This window comes from Triturus cristatus, chromosome 5_2 (assembly GCF_964204655.1).
Source record: "Triturus cristatus chromosome 5_2, aTriCri1.1, whole genome shotgun sequence".
NCBI lineage: Eukaryota > Metazoa > Chordata > Amphibia > Caudata > Salamandridae > Triturus > Triturus cristatus.
This window is the reverse complement of record NC_140588.1, coordinates 581,175,531-581,191,930: the sequence shown is the minus strand read 5'-3', so window position 1 is coordinate 581,191,930 and position 16,400 is coordinate 581,175,531.

Sequence of the window (16,400 nt, the reverse complement as noted above, 5' to 3'; positions counted from 1 at the left end):
CAACGTCAACAACAAAGGGCTCCGCATGCTCCAGGTCCCCCATGTCACCACCCAACAGACCCTGCTCACTTGGACCCCACTCACAACAGAAGACACCTTAAAGACCATGAAGAGCATCCACTCCTGAGCACCTTCAGACCCCTGCCCACCCTACATCTTCCACATAGCCATCATGGCCATCGTCCCCGTACTATGCGGAACTATCAATTGCTCCATCAAAACTGCCACGTTCCCCGACGACAAAATCAAGCAATTAATATGAGGGAAACATATAAATGTCAGAAATTAGACCCATTTGAGGAATGGAAAACTCTAAGAAGAGCTTAAAACTGCTGCAATGCACTAGAAATGGAAGGGCACTAACCTAGTTCAAAGCACTAACTCACGGCTAATCCTCATCAAAAATAGTTTTACAAATATGTGTGGTTCATGTTCTTTCATGAAAACTGTCACTAGACAAAACCCTGATCTTGCAGCACTCAATTATTCACCATAGTTTTCTTGACATTTTTATTGATTCATGAAAACTCCTTGACATATAAATAATTCAACCCCACTGCCAGTTGGTTTTAAAGGTGTGTTATTTAAACGAAGTACCCTCCAACCCTCAGATAAGCGCCAGGTGCAGTGTGTGAAAGAAATTCCACAAGTAAACAAAGACGGATCTCATATGTGTGAGAAAAGCAGTAACTCACAGCTATCCTCATGAAATACACAGTTCTACGAATATGTGTGGTTCATGAACTTTACAGCAGGGATACTAACCCATGACACCTGACAGTTTGAGAGATCCACCTATAGAAAGTATAATTTAAAGAACGCACACTCCATGGTGGTCTGGCTATGAGTTTGCAGGTTTTTATTCTACGTTTATAAACAAAAGGTTTTAGTGAAGGCTTTGCCCAAGTGTTGTTCGTAAATATAGATATTCCTTTCCCTATCCTAAACAGGTATTCTATATGAAATAAAGCATGCAGTCCAAATATACAAAAAATGTAAAATAATTAATAAATGATCAAATCCAATTAAAAGGCTACACCATCTGATAATGTTGTAAAGGATACACTTTAGTACTGAAGTAGTGCGCAAACAGTTGGGATCTGGGATCCTATGAGGTGTTCCACCCCCTTGATGCATTGGAAGCCACAAAAGAGGGGGACACGTATAAAGCAGATTAAACAGACTTTAAAAGTCATCCTTGTAATACTTTCTCTCCACTGTACTAAAGATTGTCGGGTAGAATATTTAATACACCTCCATGACACACCTCAGAGTTGGAAATGCAGAGAAACCATGCAACCTCACCAGTGCATTTCACCCATTTGGTGCCTCGGCCTGGTGATCTGGTGACCTGTTCATACAGCCCCTGCGGCTTCTTTCTGGCTCCAGTTAAATGATGGATTGGCAGAATTAGAGAAACTTCTAGAGCCCTAATGTGCTTTGGTGGAGTTCACAGGCTCTTCCAGCTCTTCACTGATAGGTGCTGCAGAAAAGTCCATCCCTGAGGCATACTTGAATCTCTCTTGGGTGACACCCGCCCGCCCCGGGGTGCGGAGAAATAGAGAACGCAACACAAAAAGATGATGGACGGAATGTTGAACATTGTCAAACATTCACCCTCAGTCCCAGATCTGGGTTTAATCCATCATTATTTTGCTCACCACACCATTCCAGTTTGGACCCGGCCATATGCAAATCAGCCTTGACCCTGTGCCCCATGGGAACAGTCCAGCTCGAACTGCCAGGCAAAGTTCTCTCTGGACCGGAAAACAATCATCCTGGGACCAGTCTCGGGGCATCACCCCTCATCAGCCAGGCTAGCTTGAAACTGGTGGCATAGCGCGCACAGGACCCACATCTGGGCATACCCTTCCCACTTAGGGTGAAATTGCAACACAAAAAGATGATGGACGGAATGTTGTACAGTGTCAAACATTCACCCCCAGTCACAGATCTGGGTTTAATCCATCGTTATTTTGCTCGCCACGCCATTCCAGTTTGGACCCAGCCATATGCAAATCAGCCTTGACCCTCTGCCTCATGGGAACAGTCCAGCCCGAACTGCCAGGTCAGGTTCTCACTGGACCGGAAAAGAAGCATCCTGGGACCGGTTTCAGGGCATCACCCCATATCAGCCAGGCTAGCTTGAAACCAGTGGCGTAACGAGCATGGGACCCAAGTCTGGGCATACCCTTCCCACTTAGGGTGAAATTGCAACACAAAAAGATGATGGACGGAATGTTGAACATTGTCAAACTTCACTCCCAGTCACAGATCTGGGTTTAATCCATCGTTATTTTGTTCACCACGCCATTCCTGTTTGGAACCAGCCATATGCAAATCAGCCTTGATCCTGTGCCCCAATGGAGCAGTCCAGCCCAAACTGCCAGGCCAGGTTTTCTCTGGACCGGAAAACAAGCATCCTGGGACCGGTTTTGGGGCATCAGCCAGGCTAACTTGAAACTGGTGGCGTAGCAAGCACGGGACCCACGTCTGGGTATACCCTTCCCACTTAGGGTGAAATTGCAACACAAAAAGGAATAGAGAACAGCAATATGTCCACAGTCAAAAATAGGAGGACTTTGGATAAGACCCAGCTTTGCTGTTATTAAAGTGATTAACAGAACTTTAACCAGCCTCGTTACACACCCACAGAACTGGTACTAATGACACTTACTGTAGTGAGCAGTGCCGTTCACGGTAAGGGCCAGCTCACTGCGGCAACTCCCTCCTACACAGACTCGGCTGCTGCTATGGTTCATGAGTCAAGTCAACAACGCGCATACCTGCGGCGCCTGGGGCATTTTGAAATGTTTATGGCTGCTGAACTAAGTGCAGCTGGACTGCATTGCCACAGGCTGCCTGAGGGGCACCACCACTCCGTTGGGTGCGGTCCGGGTCAGGGCCCGCCGCCGCAGGTTGACAGTGTATGACACAGTGAGCGCTCAACTTGTGGTGCGAGCAGGGGTGAGTGCCCTGACAAACTCATATCACATCTGCCCTCTCACGCCACAAGTGACCAGGCCAGCCCACCAATGTGTGAGTGACACAGAGAGTGTCTCTCCTGTCTTGTCTGTCTTGGCACTAGCCATTGGCCATTTTGCAGACTGACTCACACCGTTACGTGACATCACGTCACACTGAATATGAATGAATCGGTGGGAGAATGAACTAATCTTGTTACATTGTATCTTCAGCCTGCCTGATAAGGCCAGCCCAGAACGAGCTGAGCGAGCTGCCCCAATACTGCTGCAAGCAGCACTGACTGCTCGCTGTCGCCAGCTTTCTGACAGTGGTGCTAACAACTCCGGTTTGGCAGCTGAGGATGCATTATAAATGGATGACTACGTATTTCAGTGTAGTGGTGCAGACCACCACTCTGAAATGCATTAGTCTAATGGCTTGACTTTTAGGGAGCTCCCTGTCAAACTATTGAAGTCACAGCTAAGGAGCTCTTAAGTGAAACAAACCTGCAATCCGAGCCGGGTCACGGTTGAAGGTGGCCGGCTTGGGTCTCACAGTTGAGTTGGTCACCTTTATGGAGCTTTTTTCAAAGATGCTCCAAACTTATATTATTCTTCCTGAAGTTGCTCATGAGGGTCCAAAGGGTTCAATACACAACCCAAGCATCTGGAAGCTCCAAGATGGTACTTGAAAGTTTGGGACCACACCTCTTACAATGCTCTGAGACAAAACCCCTAAACGTCCACTGGACACACAGGGGAACTCTTGGTAGTGATGGTGCAGATGAGCTCTGTTTACCTGTAGCTTACAGGGACTCCACTCTTTAATCCTTTTGCAGAAAGGTACATCCACAGGGCTGTAGTTCCAGATATAGCAGCATGCACAGTCAGTCAGAATGCAGGGCATGGTGGTGCAAATCAAATTACCAGCATGGCAATCCTTCTTCTTCTCTTAGTTTCAAGCAGCGGATCTGCGAGGCTCTACACATCTCACATATTTATTCAGTGTTTTCTGGGGTCAAGCAGGAGAGCACTCCTGTCCAATGAGGTGCAAGGCAACACACCTGAGCATGACAACTTTCTCCAAATTGTGGCATATTCTTGTCCCAGAAATCACAATTCCTCCAAAATTTATGATAGCTGAAATCTCAGCAGTGGAGAAAGAACTAGCTAAACCAACCTACAGTGTGGCTCATTTCCATATCTCTTTTATCCTTAACATCTGCAGATTCATCCCTTGAGCCCGCCATCTGGCTGGGTCAAAGGGGAGGATGGTGGTATAAATATATAAATATAACAGAGAATTCAAACACTTCAGGGAGGCTTAATATTTCCATATCTTAAAGACTGCCTAGCAGTAGAGACTTCACTAGATTTAGTGAGAAATAGTTTGAAAAGTAGCCATAATAAGTCTCTATTAAGGGAATAGGTGGAGAATCAGCATATGTTCTAGCTAGTCTGTGATTGTAGCATACTGTATACCCTGTTTCAAACATAATATCCCTTTGTGTTTCTTTTAAGCATACATTTACCCACTACTTTCATACCCACACAACATAATCACCAGTAGTTGAATAGAAACCAAACAATTATAATATAAAATGTTTTTATTAACAGGATCCTTTCAAAATTCAGAAAATATAGAAAGAGTTTTTAAAAACATGTGTATCATCCAATATTCATACACGTTAAAAACAACTCAGTCAAAAAACATGGGAGAAAATCACAAGCAATATTGTCATCAAGACCCAAAAGTAGCACACCAAGTGTAAATTGCAAAGATTAATGGCCCTGGTTCAACACTTTAAAAAGTTATTTTACTCCTGGTAGAACCGGTACAGCTTGGGTGCCCTTTCAACATAGAGCAACGCATTTCGGTGGTATAGTCTGATCCACCACCTTCTTCAGGCTTACAAATATGGTTTTAGTGTCTCCCAACACAATCATCTATAAAAACATTACATAAAAAGAACATTTAGAGTCTTTTTTCTAAATCTGATAAAACAACATGAAATAAATCTAAAAAACATTCATATTAAAATTTTCGGCTCCATCCATGGTGATTCACATATAAATTCAAACAAACCTACTCATTAAACAGTCTTAATCAAACATACTCATTAATTTTTTTGTGCAATGGTATAACCCACCAAGATAGATAAAATGCTGGGTGAATCTGTGTTCTCCCCTGTGAAATCTTCCTTCTCACAATGGCCTCAGAGTATCAATATACTTGCGATAAGGATTTTAATATGTCCCTATTAGTGAGAGGGGACAAAAAAGAAGGACATACACTCATATAAATATTTTCCCTCTGTTCTATAGGCCACTCATCTTATAGATAATAAAACAAAGAGAGAGAACACTGTGAAGACCCTGTCCATTTTACAATCCCCTTAGTCTCAAAAAATGCCCAATAGTTTGTGTTGCTTACCGGTACTCAAAAGTCTCCTGACGTGCTCCTAGCTTCCTCGAGTTTCACAATAGATTCCAGAGCATCTACACAACGGCTCTTAAATACACCCGACCTGTCCTTCAGCTGGTGAGCGCATAGTCATAGAAGGCGGACTGCTGAGTTTCATAAAGGCTGCCATTATCGAAGGGACTAAAACCTCTTCCTGCAGTTTAAGAAACTATATCGATATGTCTTCGAAAAGGGACTTAAAAAATGCCGTCATTTTGGAAGGGAATCAAACTTCTTCCTGATATATAGTAAAATATATTGAGATATCTTCGAAAAGAGACTTCAGAAGGACTTACCTCGCTCTAGCTATAGGATTATAATAACCCAGTGCAGTTTTAATAGTGTACTAGATATGAATTGTTAAAGATACATGCCAAAGGCACTTCAGTTACATAAATATAATACATTTCGGAGTGGTTTTATCAGTATACTCATATAGATCATTGTAAATACAAGCCAAAGGCAAGTTGGCTGTTATTAATGTCTGCCTCCTGCCTCCATCTTGGAACTGGCAGAAAGTTGCTCCTTCAATCAATGCCAATCAAGTATTCCAATAATGGGAGCACTCTATCAGGTGGTCTGTTCTAGTCATCCTAAGTCAAGAACTCCATTTATTTTATTAATTTCTCCAATTCCTCTGATGAATTGAGTCCTTGTCTAATGGTATTTAAGATAGAAATGTACCATTGCTCTCTAGCTTTCCTTTGGTCTTCCATGTTGCCTCCTCTTCTATTGATGGTTACTTTTTCTAAACTGTACCATTAAAACTCCGTCTCTTTGTGCCCCTGTTCTATATAGTGTGCTACCAATGGTGCATTCAATTTCTTAGTTTTAATGGCAGATCTATGCTCTAATAAACGTGTCCTCAATTCTCTACCACTTTCCCCCACGTAAGCATGGCCACAGGGGCATCTAAGTAGGTAGATAACATTTTTGCTACAACAGTTGTTTAACGTGCGTGCCACTATGGTTCTGCCATTATGTTGTAGTTCTTTCACCACAATACATTGTGGGCACAGAGAGCAATTGCCACATCTGGTGTTCTCCTTCACTGTGGAGTTATCAATAGTTCTTTGTTTGTTGACTGGTTCCTCCCTATATGTCTGAACCATCTGATTGCGTAGGTTCATATTTCTTTTGTATGCAAATAAGGGTTTCTCTAATCTGACACCTTCATCATCATTTAATATGTTCCAGTGTCTGTTAATGACATTTTTTATTTTGTTGCTGATCTCATAAAACTGGCTAACAAACACTACTTTGGTCATCTTCTTAGCGTTCTTGGGTCCCTCAAACATTGCCTCCCGGTTGAATAATCTGGCTCTTTTGAATGAATGAGATATCAGCTTCTTTTAACATCCTCTGTCTCTCAATTTGTTTTTTAAGGCTTCAGAGTGTTTATAAAAGTCATCCAGTTCCGTACAATTTCTCAGAACGCAGAGGAATTGACTAAATTGTCTATTATCCTTCTGAGACTTCGGGTGGAAGCTGGAATAGTGGAGTAGATTGTTTTTATCCATAGGTTTAGTATATAATTCCACTTTCAGTTTTCCACCCTCTGCCCTGATGGTAATATCCAAATAATCTACACTGTCTTTACTACAATGGACAGTAAATCTGAGATTGTTTTCCCCCAGATTCAACCAGCTGAGGAATTCTTCTAATGATTCCATAGGGCCATTCCATATAAAGAGTACGTCATCAATAAAGCGATGCCATTCGCAGATGTTCTCACAAAAGTGTGCTAGCTCATTATAAATATGATGTTTCTCAAATTCCCCAACATACAAACACGCTAGACTAGGAGCGCAGGTTGCGCCCATACTGGTCCCTTTCTTATTTTTGCGAAATAGCTGGTCTTTAAAAAGAAAAATGTTGTTCTTCAACACCATATTTGTGCACTCCACAATAAATTCTTTATTGACTCCCTCCATATCTGTGTTTTCGAGAATCTCATTTATTACCTCCATGGTGGATTGTTGTGGTATATTAGTGTATAAGGCCTCAATATCTAGGGTCACTAGACATTGAGTTTCCTTACAGAAGGGTTTATTTTCCACCATACTGATAATATGGGTGGAGTCCCTCACATAAGATTTAATGGGCTCACCAGAGGTTTCAGAAAAAAATCATTATATTTGCTTAGTGGTTCTAACAAAGAACCCAAGCAACTGGCAATCGGTCGCATGGGGGAGTCCTCATGGTCCTTATGCACTTTTGGCAAACCATACATCGCCGGAATTTTAGGATTATTGTTGTAGAGGAATCTGAATTCCTCCACGCATATCCATTCTTGATTTTTGGCTTCCTCCAAGAGGTCACTACACGTTTGTCTCAGTGCATTTGAACGTTTAAAAGCTTGAACATCCTGTTTTCATAGTCCTGGGTATCGAATATCACCACACACCCGCCTTTATCGGCGGGTTTGTTCGATAGTGAACGATCTTCTTTAAGGGTACTGATGGCTATTCTTTGTGCCCTATCTAAGTTTTGTGCATTAGAAAATTCTTTTTTAATTATGTTTTGAATGTCGATTTCCACCACTCTTTTAAAAGTCTCTATATTACTTCCCACTTGGGCTAGGGACGGAGTGAAGGTGGATTTTGGTCTAAGGCCAGTAACATTATGGAACTCTCTCATTGGTCTATCCTCAAAGAATCTTCTCAACCTAATCTAAAGTCTCTTTCTAATTGAAACCTATTGACTTTTGCTGTGGGAACAAAACTAAAACCTTTACCCAACACCACCATTTCACTTTTGCTCAAGGATCTACTTGATAAGTTAATAATGGGTATCTTGTCTATCGCCAATATTTCTGGTGCCTGGTTTACATATATTTATGCGGAGGTTGATTGCGAACTGGTTGACCCCTTGCCTGGTTCCCATTGTACCTGCCGCTCCTGTTTCTTTGCTCTAAAAAAAACCCATGTTCTTCTGTTGGCCCTCTGCCATTTTCTTCCCTATGTGTGTATTCTTCTTCGCTGCTACATCCGGAGGTTTCGGAGAATGTTATTTACTTCCTATCTCCCTCTGCATACCTGGGTCTTGTATAAGAGTTTTTGTCCCAGCCCTGATAATTTTGTTGCTCATAATAATTATCGTTGAGGTATGGATAGGCAAGTTCTTGGCTAAACCTATTGATGTCTTTCTTAAGTTTATTGGTTTTCCTGTTCATTAAGTAATCTCTATATCCATCTACATCCTTGTTAATTTCTTCCAACTCAAGTTTAGCATCATAGGTATACTGTATACCACCAGGCTTTGTATGAAGTGTTGAAGGTACATTTTCAATTGGTAGTAATCTGTTGGACGCTATGGTTAGCAAAAGGTCTAGGGCAGGCAAGGGGCAGGGCGGATGAGGTGGGGGGAGTCGACAGATGACGGGGTAGGTAAAATAAAATAAATAAATACACTTACCTTGCGCTCACGGCATCGCCGACTCAGCGATGCAGCAAGCGCAAGGTAAACGGTTTATTGATTTATTTATTTAATTTCACTTACACTGTCATCTGTCGACTTCACCCACCCCGCCCCGCCCTTGCCCCACTACACCGCTCTTACCTGTGCCATCCACCACTGACTATTAGGGAAGTCTGAATGCCAGTTTTCAGTCAAACTGCCTAAACGTAGAGAGATAATACTAAATGGAATAGAGGTTTGAAAAATGAGATTAATTTGACACCAAACATAATGCCCCAAAAATGTAACTATTAGGGCACTAAAAAACATAAGCTTTAAATCACTATGAGTGCAGTTAATAGACCTGGCTGCTTTTGACATTTTATGAAATTTAAGAAATAATTTATTTCAAAGGGAAATTGCTCGTGTAAAGCCCAGCTCAGGGGATCATTATAATGTCAGTCGGACCGACCATCCAACCGCCATAGCCGCGATTCGATTCCAACCACCGAGGCTGGAAAAGTTCCCTCCGCCGGTATCACGATGCAACTGCTGCTACTGCGGTGGTCTCATCTATGGTGGTGCACATGTCTCCAAAAATCTAGCTGCAAGTGCATACAAAATCACAGAAAACATGTGAATTGTACCCAAATGCATGACATATGTGGGAATATGCCTTGTGCTCCATGTACCCCATTGCTTGAGTGTGGCGTACTGTGCACAGTCCAGTCAATGGGGATATATACAGCAGAAGCACCCACCTAGATTCCAGCTCCACAGGGTCGAAGACATCGGGATACAGCTGCTTAGGTGCAGGGGGGTCATCGGAAACCCACATCATAATCTGGACGGCAGTCAGAGATCCCTGCACTGCCCTATGGCTGCTGTTTTTTCTCCGACCTCCATCACAGCAGCTGGAGAAGGGCTGTCGGAGTCGGCAGTCTGTCAGTGGTCAGTCAGAGTACACCTTGTGTGCATCATATTCTGGTGGATTAACTTATTCTGATGAAAGCACGGAGGTCTAACCACCTCCAAAAGGACCTCGGAAGCCGGTCCAACCGGTATCGTAATGACCCCCTTCATTTTTCATAAGGATTTTGACAACGTCTTAGCTTTTAAATTTCCAGAAGAATATAAAAATGTATATATAAGGGAAGCATTAGGATAAGAAGGTAAAGCATGAAGCAAAGGCAGAATAATTAGGATGTCATTAGAAATGTCAGACAATGTTAGGAAGATATCTAGGACTATATTCATCAAAATAGTAAATTTGGTTTGAAACGATTTAGGATATTTAAGATTCTGTTGGAATTGAGGAAAGGAAGCAGGAAGCAATGCAAATCATACCTTTCGCTCTCCATGTTTTCCAGAAGATAGGTCTAATATTAAGTTTAATAAAGTTATTATACCAAATGGGCATCTGAAAAAAAGTATTACTATATAATGGGTTACAAGGAAAAGCAGTGGTAATATTTTGCACATATCTTTAAAGATAGGTGACAATTAGTGAGGAGCATGAAGGGAATGAGAAATAAATACCTGAAAGAAAAGGGATACATTGGAGATGTTTCTATATCTAGCCAAAGCAGTATAAAGGGAGAGGAGTTATTGAGTAACCAAAAAGATGCCTGTCGATGACATAAGTCCTTTTAATATTGCTGAAAATTAGGGAAATTGACACCACCTTCCCTTTTAATATTTTTAGTTTGGATAAGGATATACAATATTTCTTTTTATTCCATAAAAGAGTGATTCCATTACTGAAATATGTCTGGGGAATTTAAACAGGTATCATAAGCATAGTATAAAGAATAATATGGGACATCCTCATCCTAATAGAGCCCCGACAAGATTAAAAAATATTTATGAAGAAGATCATTAAGATTAATGGATATTGAAGTATTCATTGAATTGAATTAGTAAACCCGGTCCCCAAATATTTAATTTTTGTAGGATTCCAAGTGAAACCAGAGGATTCAAATATTTTTTATTACAATATTTATTTAAAGTTAAAATTCCAGTTTTATCCAAATTGATTTTATATCCAGAGACTTGTGAAAAAGTAAAAATGGCATGGGATAGGGCTGGTAAAGATACTTCAGGATTTGAAATAAAATGAAAAATGTCATCCACACAGGCTACAAGCATCAAACGATGAGTATCATTGAAAACCTAAACTAATATATTTTGGCTGATTTTGGAAATAAATGGTTCTAATTGCTTGGATGAACAATAATGAAGGTAAGCAGCAACCTTGGGGTACACCTCTTTGAAGAGTGTAAAAGTTGGATGTTCTCCCATTTACTATATGGAACCTTTTGGGGAGTCATATAACACGGATGTTAAGGAGATTATTTTGTGGACATAAAATTTGTTAAGGAGATTATTTTGTCAGCATAAACTTTTAGTGAAGCCTACCAAAGGCTTGTTCTGCTTCAATCGTGATAGCAGCCAAAGAGTATTTAAGAGTAGAAGCTTTACTTAAGATATTAAAAACCAGTCTAGTATTGTCAGAGCTAAGTTGTCCCTTTATAAAACCAGCTTGTTCATGGCCAATTAACTGAGTTTAAAAAGGATTCTAGACATAAAGCAAGGATTTTAGCAGAAATCCTATAGTCAACATTAACTAATGATATGGGCCTGTACATTTTCTATAAGGTAGTGTTTTTCCCATCTTTATGTAAAGGGCAGATGGCTGCTCCCAAAAGGTGCCGTTAGGTGAATTGGGAGATGAAAAAAGATGAGAATAGATTGAATATTCTCGGCAATAATATATTAGAAAAATGGGAGTAAAATTCAATGGAGAATCCATCGGTCCTTTCATTTTAACTTTTCAAAATAAATTATTAGCAGAAACAATTCAACGAAGAGATACATATTGCTCCAAAATAGATACATCTATATTAGAATTAGCTAGTTGGCTAATAGACTTTAAAAATGAGTTGATATTTGACTCTAGGTGGGTGGACTCCAAGGTATATAGATTACTTTAAAAATTCACACATTCCTCAAAAATATCAGTGTCATTAAATATTGGGGTACCTAGGCTAGTCTGCAGGGATTCTATTTTGGTACAATCTTTTGTTATTTCAAGATAATTGGCCAGATGTTTCCCTGCTTTATTATGAACTCCATAATAACATGCACAACTTTTCAGCAAGTATGTAGAGGCATTATCTCTGGAAATCTGATTAAAGTGTAATTCTTCCACTACTAAGACATGAAGAATGTTTCATTTAGAGGAGTAATACTGATGATCCAATTTCCTAATAGTAGCTAACAAAATATTATGGTTCTTGAATGAATTATTTTTTCTTGGAAACATAAAAAATAAAGCATGTGCAGAAGCTTTAAAAGTATCCCATTATAGTTCAGGGAAGGTAGCCAAATCATTATGAATGTTAGAAAAATTCAGAAGCAAAATCAATGAATAAAGACGGAAACTAAAGATGGACAGGTAGTACATTAACATCAGGTAGAACAGGAGGATGATCTCAAATCAAAATTGGCTCCACCTCAACATTATTAAGATTTTGAGAGAGGTGTTTACTGAAAAATAAATGGTGTAGTTTAGAGTTTAGAGAGAGAACCTTGGGATAGAGAGAAAAAGGTGTATTCTCTTGATGTACGGTTACATATTCTCCAGTAGTCTACTACGGATCTATGTGATATAAAGGAAAAAAACAGTTTGTGCATTTTGTGAGGAGCATTCTTTACTGTTGATTGCCTATATAAGAATGGATCTCCAATTTGGTTACATTCCTATCCTAAAAAAAGTACTCATCATCCTATCGTTGTATTTCAGTGTCAGGTCAAAATATAGCATCATTTTATTTAGGACCATAAACATTAAGTACTGTCCTAGGAATCCTGTTGATGTTAAGTTTAGCTACAATCCATCTACCATCATTTTCTATTTCTTGAGAAGGAACAGAGACATCTAAATATGTATTGCATAGGATGACAACACTGTTTTCTTATTTTGAGTAGGTGAAACAAGAACTGTACCCACTCAAGATCTTTTGAGTCTATGGGCTCTCAATTCTGTAAGGTGGGTCTCCTGAAGTACAACTAAATCATGTTCATATTTATTAAGTTTGGAGAGAATTCTCTGCTTTTGATAGGGCTATTTAATCTGTTGACATTCTAAGTGATAACCCAGAATTATAATAGAGGAACAATATAAAGGAAAGCACTGATCAACAATGGACACAAGATAAAATTAATGAAAACAGGAAAGTGAGATAGGAAATATTGGAAGAAAAAAGGCAAGAGGGAGGAGGGGAGGGAGAAAGATAAGCAATAAAAACAGAGAGAAGGAGCATAGTAAGAGAGCAAAAGGATATACAAAAAGAAGACAGTACATATCATAAAAATGGAGCCTAGACATTGTACTTTCTTGTAGTGGAAAAAAGGGGATGGCGTGCTGACAACACAATACGAGGATGAAATGATTACGAACAATAATGGAAAGATAGTTACATGTTAGTGATACACAGCAAACAAACCTGAAATGAGAAAAATATACATGATATATATGAAAAAACATATAAAAACAAAAAAGTGTAAAACACATCCTAAGAGAATAAACATTGAAAACATTACTATGAAGAGATTGAAATACAGCTTGAAGGAATATCTAGGAAAAATAATTAATACTCGAGAAGCATCATATCAAAATATATTAAATGCTAAGAATTAATGAGTAGAAGGACCAATAACATCCATGGATCACTGGAGTCATTTTGTATGAATGTCCTATGTTCTGTAAGATCTTTCCATATAGGTGACTTTGAAAAAACATGGACGAAGCAAACCAAAATGAGCTCTTATGATTCTTCGTCTATCCGCTGTAGACTTAGCAGCATATTGAGTATAGAATAGATGTTCACCAGAGCAAAATAGTTTTTCAGTTTTTGCAGCTTGCTGAACCTTTAGAAGATCCATAACATCTAAGAATAAAATAATAACTCCTCTATGTGTAGAGGGAAATGATTGTGTGGAATGCTTGTGACCCAGTCTGTGGGCTGTTTGAATATTGAGACTTTATGAGCTTGGAAGATCCAAAATCTGAGGCAAGAAGTTAGTAAAAAATGGAACAGGGTCCTTGACTCTAATGTCCTCAGGAAGACCATAAATGTGAAGGTTACTGAGCCTATTCCTGTTTCCAAGTATTTAACATGCTTTCTTAGTAGATTAATCTCATTTAGCATAGAAGGCATCTTGTCTGTCTCACCCTGAATATCACTAAGGGCATGATTACGAGTTTGGCGGTGTGGCAGCAGACTGCCATCCCAGCTTCCTGCTGCCACACCACCATACCTGTACTGAGACTGCCCACCGGATTCTGATTTGAATCCAGGTTGGACGGTCCTACTGTGGCAGTCTCAGAGCAATGCTGTGCTAAGGCTCATATGTGAACCTCAGTAAGGCATCTCCTTCGGACTGGCAAGGCATGTACCTGCACGGCATGGACTGTGAAGTCCATGCAGTGCAGGAACTGAGATTGCATGCATACAGGGGGCGTAACATATGCCCCCCTATGCACCCCCCTGCCCCGAGGCAACAGAGGGCCTACAGGGCCCCCTTAATTTTTTCACCGCCACACTTTTCATGGCAGGCTCACTGCTTTGAAAACTGCAGTGGTAAGAAAACTTGTAATATGCTGTGCAGTGCTGCAGTGGCACTGCCAATATCTAAGCACGGCTCACACTGCTGCAAGACCAACAGGATCGCGGATCCCTGATGGTAGCAGTGGTCCTCTGATGCTGCTACCACCTTGGGTTTGGTGGTCCATCAGACCGCCAAACTCATAATTAGGCCCTTTGTCTTTGTTCGACATCAGCAACATGAGACTCCATGGAATACCACTTTTCATTTAAATTATGATGTCTTAGGTTGGTTTCTTCCACAAAAAGGACAAAGTGCTCCTATTTCATCCAGTAAACGTTTGATAGATATGGATGAGGAATACTTATCAGGCAAAGGGGGGTCTGGCTTAAGCCTTCGAAAGAAATCAGCACGTTGGACCTTCATCACTAAACTGAGTTTAGGAATGGCTGAAGGTATAATGTCTGTTAAAGATTGGAAGATGGCTTCCATTGAAATAGTACAGTTCGAAAAATTGCAAACAGAGCTCAAAAGTTCTGAAGATTTGTATGACAATTTAAGTTTCCTCATCCTCCCCATACAGAGAAAAACAGAGTCTTAGAGGAAAGCAAAAATGAATGAATGGGCCAGGTAAAATTAAACCCAAACCAGCATGACGCAAAATATTCAAATAAGCAACTTGCATGAAGATTAATTAAAGGAGATTGGCCACAATTGTGCAGGTAAAGGTAATGCCAGAAATGCCTGAGGCAAAAATTCACTATATGTTTAGTCAGACAATGCACATCAGTAATAAGTGAACATGAAAAATAATAAGCTCCATTTAGACGAAAAAATTAGGATGTAAAAACACAGAAACTGTGAAGAACTCCATGTGAAAATATCATGCCATAAGGAAATACCTCGCAAGAGGTCTTCATGAGGTCGTTGTTGCGACGAGGAGCCGTGGAATAAAGTAAATGGCCACTCTGACTCTGGTGAAGTGTGAGTGGGAACAATTATTGTCAGTATGTCAGAGAGCCACAGAGAAGAGAAAAAAGACTTTGCACTCACCCTTGATAAATATAAGAATATTGGCTTCTTTTTTCCTGCCAGTAAGTCATCATGGAGAGGGCACCTGTAGTGACATGTATCCATCACAGAGCTTCCTCACCAAGCAGCCATCCTCTTCGGTGTCCGAGCCACATCCCCTTTTGGATGTAGATTTGTGAAGTCATTCTGCTTTATGTTGGACATAGTTGGAGAAAATGTATTTCCTGAATGTTAGATAGCATTCTAGGGTATTCATCTGCTGGTGTGATGCTTTGTTCCATTAGTGGTTCATTTAATCTTTCTGATGTCGTTCATTTTCATCACAATGTGCCAACAATGTTGCCCTGCAGATTGGTGTACAGTGCAGTAATCATGTTGTGCAGCTGCATACCTCTCAAAGTAATGTTTGTTCCCATGTAGGTCATGGTTGATGCATAACTTACAGACATCTGCAGAACTTTCAGGCAGTACGTGGAACAGATAGAGATATTGAGACCTCCTACACAAACTCACACCTACAGGAGAAATAAGAGTAAAAGCAAGATAACAGCTACAATGAATAATTCATTTGCATCTATAATTAAGTTATAGAAGTATTCAATTAAGAAGTAAATAAACATACTTCATCACCTATAAAAACCATGAGTCTAAAAAAAGTATAATTCACTAAAGTTAAACATGCTTATAGATATTTATTGTTAAGATGGAGTCTGACAAGTTCCTTCATATAGAACTGTACAAAATACCATATTTTCATGTACATTTGAAAGATGAGACTGCCGTATGGTCCACAGTAGCATTCTAGAAGGTAGCTTTGTTGTCTCTCTGGATCAACATCCACTATCTAACTGTTCGATGAATAACATTTTCATTTACACCCAGCTGGCGATGGCGCTGAAATGAGCCTCTTAGGTATTTTATTCCCCAGTAGT